Raw genomic sequence first — 7,783 nt, forward strand, 5'->3', positions numbered from 1 at the left:
GAAATCAAGAGTTGGCCACGTAACTGACTGAGCCACCTAGGAGTCCCCATTACAACATACTTTTAAAGACACTTCACATTGTGTCTACATTCCCTTAAGTATTATTCCCAAAGATGCTCAGACTCAAGACCAACTGAAATCTGTAGGGAGAGGCAGAGACTGGTGAAGAAGACACAGGAGTTAGGGTGGGAAAAGCGGCAAAAGGTGAAAACAGCCTTTCTGTTAAAGATGAGCCGTCAGTTTCAAGGCCAATTTTGGGCAGGCTGGCCTCAGGCTGGAGCCAGTGTCCGTGGGGAGGAGCAGCCGCAGGGTGGGATTGGGGTGCTGTACATATCATAGAGGTCAGGCAGAAGCTGCTCTGGCATCCTTCGTGTACAGAGGCGCTCCTCTTTGGTGCATTTCTGCTTATCTTCCAAATCATCAGTTATCGTCTCTGGCTTGGGTACTGAGCTCTCCATAAACTCAGCATCAGTCTCTGCCTGCTTGAATTTAACAGTGCGAATCTTTATTTCTTCTTCTTTGTCTCCCTTTTGAGAGTATTTTTCTTGTGCATCACTCAGCCACTTTAGGTTCCAGTCCGTCTGTCTTATCTGCTCATCCACCTCCTGGCAATGGGAGTCTGCCAGCTCAGCGCATTCCTCTGCGCGTTCCAGGTCCCCCTCAGTCGTCACCAACTTCTGAGCCACCCCTTCAGACTTCTGGTCTGCTTCTTCTGCAGTAGGCTCAGCTTGTTGGAGTTGGATTTCCTGGAGTTCCATCTTTTCTTCATCTCTTGAGGCTCAGCTTTCGGTAACCTTCATACCACTCTTACTCTCATCAGCAACTTTCTTGGCTTCCTCCAGCTTTTGCAGGACATGGTCCAGTTCCTCTTCAATGAGTTGGATCCTGTGTTTCAAGGAGACCACCCGAGCCTCAGCCTGCTCCTGTGCCCACCTTTCTCCTCCACCTCCTGCTACAGGTGCTCGGCCCTCTCCTCTGCCTCGTTGGCTTGCACTGCAGAACCGGCAACTTGCACTTCACTGCTTCAGTGGAGGTGATCCCGGCCATGGTGCCCCCTCCCAGCCCCTGCCATTGCTCAGCTTCCTGCTTCCTCTGCTCAGAGCCGCAGCCGCTTCTCTGTAATGCTTTTTGGTTATATGAAGCCACTTCAAACTAGCTTAACAAAAAAATGGGAATTTCCTGGCTCACTGATGGCTCCTGAGAACTGCCTTATGTATTGCTGAGTTCAGGGACTTAATAGCATCATCCAGACTCAGACTGTCTGTTTCTCAGCTTGGATGTCCCAGGGACTGTCCCTTTCCTCTTTGTGACAGAATGATGATGCAGAGATCCAGTCTTCTCATTCACTCAGTGAAGGAAAGTTCTCTTTCCTAGTCACTATAGTACAGTCTCTTAAATGAGTCTCACTGGGTGGACACAGCCACGTGCTAATTCCTGAAACAGTCATCTGCCCAGGAATATTGGATATGGGAATGGCCATATTTACCTTGTCCATCCACTTTTGGAGGGATAGAGACAGTCTCAAATAAGTCAAGAGGGAGCACATTGTTAGCCTAAAGGAAACTGTTCTGCTAAAAAAAATCTAAAAAAAATTAGATGTCTGTTATAGTTTTAATTTTGCTCAAGCTGTTTTCTGATATAAAGACAGAGTATTATGTGGTCAAATTTAAGTTTTCCTGTAATTTCTTATCTAACTTTAAAGCTTAAAAAGTCACAGAATCAATAAAATTACTTTCTATTTTCTTCAAATTTTTATGGTTTATATTTTTGTGCTTATCTTTTAAATAAACTAGAATTAAATAGACTTACAAGCAAAATAAATTACTAAATATTTAAATAATATTTATTGAAACTGATTTATCACATTTACAATATATAAATTTTAATGAACACTACTTTCTGTTTTTAAGTAATTTATTGACTTTTTTCCTATTTTTTTAAGATTAATTTTTAAGTAATCTCTACACCCAGTGTGTGACTCGAATTTATACTCCCAAGATCAAGAGTTGCATGCTGTACCAACTGAGCCAACCTGGTGCTCCTTTTCTTTCTATTCTTACACCAGCACTATAGCATTTCAGTTATTGTCGCTATGTAATATGCTTTGATATTTGGTGGGACAAATAAATGGCAGATAGCTTAAATGAGAGGGAATAGAAAAACCTGGAGTCAAGAGTTTTACCTACCACAACAGAGCCTGTTTTTACGCAGAAGAGGCTGCCTGTGCAGTGGGCTCTCTTGGAGCTGAGGTTAAGGATAATTGAAAGGAAGGGAGTAAAAAAGTGGGGACATAGGGCCATGGAATCCAAACATCACTACGGCTTTAAAATATGGCAGTGCCTATGTATTACAGAAGATGTGGTCTTCTCTAATTGGAGCTCAAGGCAAATTATTATGTAGGCCGTTTCTTTTTAGCACATTCTTTTTTTTTTTTTTTTTTTTTTTATAGTTCTCACTTGCTTTTGGCATCTCCAAGTTAGGCTGTTGATGCCACTCATGCTCCAGAGAGTGACACCAGTTAGACGTTAGGCTTTATGAGCTTGCTGCTTCCAGGTCTATGCCAGGGAGAGAAGGTGGTACCTAGCACTGAGAAATAACCACTCACAGTCACAGTGAGCCCTGTCATGAGGGCTGCTGGAGACCTTCAGTGAACAAAGGGGCCCCTTGCCCTCCTAAGATCATCACCTAAGCGATGTCCTTTTTATTCCCTTAAGGCTTTTCTGTCTCTACTATGGATCAGAAGGGAATCTTAGAAAGGGTATTATGCCTCTGCTTAGCCATCAAATATTTATTAAACTTAGTATTTACTGGGCATTGTTTGGGAATTTTAATATAAATAAAATATTATCCCCCTGTTTAAGGAATTCATTGTCAGGTCCCGTAGTTCTTAGTTCCTTGCATTTGCTTTCACAAAGTTTAGGCTCCCACTTCAAGGCCCTAAGGCACTTGACATTGCCTTCCATATTTAAACAGATTCTCTAACCTTTAGGGTTCCCACTTATGCCCATTTTGTGGCAGGAATGACCCCCCCACCTCCTCTTATCCCAGGCCTAAGTTTGTTTTTAAGCATGTAGTATTAGAGCCTTTTTTGATTTTTCCTCATGATAGAATACTTTGTTTTAAATTCAGTGTGCCCCTTTTGCTAATGTTGACATGACAAGATTTTCTTACTCTGGACATCTTAGATCTGGACTCTTCAAAGCCTGAGCTTTACCTTATATAGCTCGATTGTTGAGTTCTTGGAATTTGGGGTACTTATGATTACATTTTACTCTATTCCTATGAAATTCTGTTGTTAACAGGGACATTCTGGTGGGTCAGATGAACCTCGTAGCTGTGTCAAAACTATTTTACTCTCAGGAAGGCACAGTGGCTCTGGGTACTTCTCTGTGGCCAGGGATATGCTTCTTTATTCATTGATCCTGTTAAGTGACAAGATCCTGTCTTTTGGGATGAAAAATACCCATGTGATTATATGCACTGATTTATCATTCAGTGATCATATTAGCTATGTCACCTCTTTCATTCTGTCATCTGGGCCCCCCTGAGCTGTGAAGCTATTACCCTTCTCAGGAAGGCACTGACTTACTCATCAAGGGGGACTACTTCCTCTCTATACTGCTCTGTCTCCCTGGAAGCCTTCCAACAGGACATCAGCGTTTACAAATTGATTTGCACTACCTTGGCCAGAATGTAATTCTAATTCCAATTTCTTCTACAGGCCTCCTACAAAGTTCCAACATTCCTGTCTGAGTTTCCCTTTCTTCTTGTCCAGTAGTTGCTCTTTGATTTTATTTGCTGATTTTTTTTTACAAAAATCTACCTTTTATCAAGCTTATTTATCCTTCAAAGCTCTGTTTATTTTCTAGCTCTTCCAAGAAGCCTATCTGAATACTGAAACTGACTTCAAAATCACAATCAATTACATGATCCTAGTTTGGTGCCTAATTATTGAACACCTTGCATCACAGGGTCAGGTCATAGGCCTTAGAGACTGTTCTGCTCTGTTTTCAAGCTGCTCAAATTTGGGCAAATTATTTACCACTCCTAGGTTTCAATTTCTTCATTGGTAAATAGGGCTAAGAATGATCTTTCTTGGTGTCACTAGAGTCCCTGTACTGTTCTATATGTTGTAGATGATCAAGAAATGAAGAGGAAGATGCTTGCAGCTTCTTTTTGCCAATGATGGGTTTACTTTAGAAAGTATTTTCTTGTGGCTCTAGGACAAAATTTCTTTTTATATTTTAAAGATTAATTAATTAATTAAATATATTTATTTGTCAGAGAGAGAGCAAGGGAGAGCATGAACAGGGGGAGGGGCAGGCAGAGACAGAAGCAGGTTCCCCGCTGAGCAAAAAGCCCCATGTTGGACTTGATCCCAGGACCTTGGATTATGACCTAAACTGAAGGGAGATGCTTAACTGACTGAACCATCCAGGTGTCCTAGGACAAAATTTCTTATCAATGTTGATTAAGAGTGGTCTATAGGCAAAAATTTTATTGAATTCTTAGATTAAGGATTAGAGACTTAATGGATCATGATCTCAAAATTTCTTGAATTAACAATATAATGAGGTTAGCTCAAATAATCTCATTGGAGCTCAAAACAGGGTAATAACAGTTGTCATACCCTTGCCTGACAGATATCAAAAGAATGGATAGCACATTGACCAAAGTGTGTGGTCACATACAAATTATATCACTTACTGAAACGTTTAGAGTGACTGGCTTTTCTCATGAATGATACTGAAATGAATTTAAACAGATTTTTAAGAAGTTTTCTTTATGCATTGCTTTTTCTTAGATTTACCTAGCAATCTTCTTGGTCATGTTTAATCATAGAAATTTAAGTGAGGATTGATTTAGTAGCAGGGATTGTTTTCAGAGAACTTGTTTTAATGTTGCTTCAGGAGAGTTACTGGCTGGCTCTAATTTGGCTTATTGCATAGGACAAGGCATTTCATTTCATGCCCTCATATTCTCCTTCTTATGAAGCCTTTCTGCCTAGCTCATAATTTCTAGTTCAAGTTCTGTCATAAGTGAATTGTGGGATCTTAGGACCTTACTTTCTAAACAAAGGGATGAATTAGATGATTTTCAATAATTCTGAAAGTTAGCATATTTCCTTTAACATCACCATCAATTGTGTGTGTGTGTTGGAAGAAATAATATATTAACTATATATAGGTTTTATGTATGATATTTTATAATAAATGGTACATGTAATTTTATGCCATTTTCATAACTACCACAATCAAAATTTGTGGTTAAGCCTTTTATACTGCAGCATTCAAATTTTCTTAGCCACTGACCTTTATAAATGACTTACAGGTATATTGGTTTTCTTGCTTTTAACCCTCTCCTTTTTAGGACTTAGAGTATAACCTTGTCAAGAGTTCTAGGGCTTTGTTTGCATTTTCATTTCCTTTTTGGTTAAATTCATGTACATGAAATATTACATATATAACATGATATATATTCAATACATAATATATTACACACGTGCAGTATATAATCCAATTACGAGAACAATTACATTTAATATATGTAAGTTATACTTTATATATATAACTTTTCCTTAATTGAATTATATATTGACTTTAATATGTATTGAATATATGTAATTTTATTCTTAATTGAATTGTATATTGAAAGCTGGCTGGAAGATTTTGTCAGATAAATGTTCCAGCTTGAAGGCCAGTCTCCATGATACATAGAATCATCATTCCAGCTTCTATTAATGTGAGAATTTTGAATTATTTTGAGTGATTCAGCAGCTTCTGTTGCTTCTGATTGCATTGGCTGTGTGAAACAAATTTATGTAAACTGAAGACAAATTTAAAAAAGTAATGCTTTATTGGGTGTGTGTGTGTAATCTTTTGAACCAGTTCAAATCTCCTATTCCAAATGTCGAAATCCAAGTTTAAGGTAAGAATTCAACCTGATTAGTTCCAACAATAAAAATAACACAACTGATGTGGGATGGATGTTTACCTTCAGATGTTACCAGTTTGCACATGTGCAGGAAATAATGACTGTTGGCACTTTACAGCTTTTTCTGCTGCCTCGAGGTTGTCACATTTTTTTTAGGCATCTGTTCTGTGGATCTCAATTATAGAAATGTTACAATGGGAAAATTATGTCTTGGGAACAAGAAAGCATGGTGTATAACTGTTAATCAAGTGTAACTTACTTCCCCTAACTGTCCTGCTCCCAGAGGCATGCTTGTATTATTTATATTGGTTTACCATAAATATGGTCCTTAAAAGATTTAAGGGTTTGAAAGTCACAAATACTGGTGCTGCTGGGTGTGACCCAAATAAAGGCCACCAGATTGGTTGAAAAGCTTGGTGAGAGTTTCGGTATCCTCTCATTCCTCAGGGGAGCCTTTCTGTTAAGGTATCAGAAGCTTTCCCCTTGCTTCAGGAAGCCCATTGTCCTGTCCAGGGAGAGAAATTCAATTGGTAGGGCACTTCATAGGTATCTTTTGATCCTCCTGGACAGAGAAGAGAGAGCCCAACACCTGACACTTGGAGAGCTTAAGCCTCTGAATGAAAAATGGCCATGAATTTGAATGAAGATAAGAGGAAGGGGACAGTGAAAGATGTTCCAGTGGTGAGGGATCGTCGGTGTTGGCGGCTGCCCATCCCTCTTATCTCACCTAATGGCGGGTGCCTGCCAATGTTTATTTGTCCATTGCCATTCACCAGCTGCTCCTCTACCATGTTGTTTTCCTTCCCAGATGGCAACACGATGTTTCACGATAAAACTGACACAAAAAACAATGCAAAATTTGTCTAAGAGAGGTTCAGCAAGCATGAGAAAAACATCTGATAACTCTCAGAGCCCGCCAAGTTCGCAGCTTACAGTGCCAGAGTAATTATGGGATGATTTGAACAAAGGCAATGCATGGGGAAGCCACTTCCAAATGTATCAGGTAGGTTTCCAGAAGAGGGGAAACATTCAGCTCTCTTGTTCCTCTGGCACCCTGACAGAATCAATGAGTGCTGCCTGTGGCTCCCAGAAGCCTCGTACATTATGGAATCTGTGCTTTACCCCGTGCTGCCTAATTAATGGCCCACTATTTTAAAACTCTTTTATTCAATTAGACTCTGCTTTCAATAAGATAAACACTCTTGCTATCAAAATCCCGGGAAACCAACATTTATAGGCTGCCTTCTTGCCAAAGCATCTGCTTTTCTGTTGCCCTTAGTCTTTCATTCTGTCCAGTCTTCATTTGGCTGTTTGATTCTGTAAAAATTGATTGCTAATTTTGGGGAGTAATGTGAAAGGAGAGAGTTTCTCTGCCATCTTGTTACTCTGAGGGCTACTTTCTCCTTAGTCTCTATACTAGAACACAAACTAAAGAGAATCATTTTATTATTGTAGATTACAAAGAGCCACAGATGTTATTTAAAATGGGGCATTGACTGGATTTCATATTCATCACTATTACTCAAAGTACTGCCTTTTTTATGGGTTACCATTACTTCATTTTTTGTTAGATCAGGTTTTTAGGTGAAATACTAAAGACTTCTTTCTTTTTTCATTTGATCATGTGCCTCTTCATTTGATGCAGAATTGTCTGCTAACGATAATTGCATTCATGTCTGTTTAGCTAGATTCTTTGATAGTTATTATAGTTTATTTAACTTACTTTACAGACAATACTGAGAAAAAGTTTTTAAAAATTCTCTCCAGCATTCAAGGAGTCTGCCCCAAACTGGTTCAACTGTGAAACTCTTGGTTTTAAAATATTGTTATTGAAAATAAAGAATAGAAA

At 39.1% G+C, this 7,783-nt stretch overlaps 1 pseudogene; it reads right to left on the reverse strand.

The window, feature by feature from the left end:
• Positions 1 to 269: 269 nt before the first annotated feature.
• On the reverse strand, positions 270 to 1,047 carry LOC116867412 (annotated as a pseudogene).
• Between the last annotated feature and the right edge of the window lie 6,736 nt (positions 1,048 to 7,783).

Source organism: Lontra canadensis, unplaced genomic scaffold, assembly GCF_010015895.1.
Source record: "Lontra canadensis isolate GAN:19392208 unplaced genomic scaffold, GSC_riverotter_1.0 scaffold12, whole genome shotgun sequence".
Classification (NCBI taxonomy): Eukaryota; Metazoa; Chordata; class Mammalia; order Carnivora; family Mustelidae; genus Lontra; species Lontra canadensis.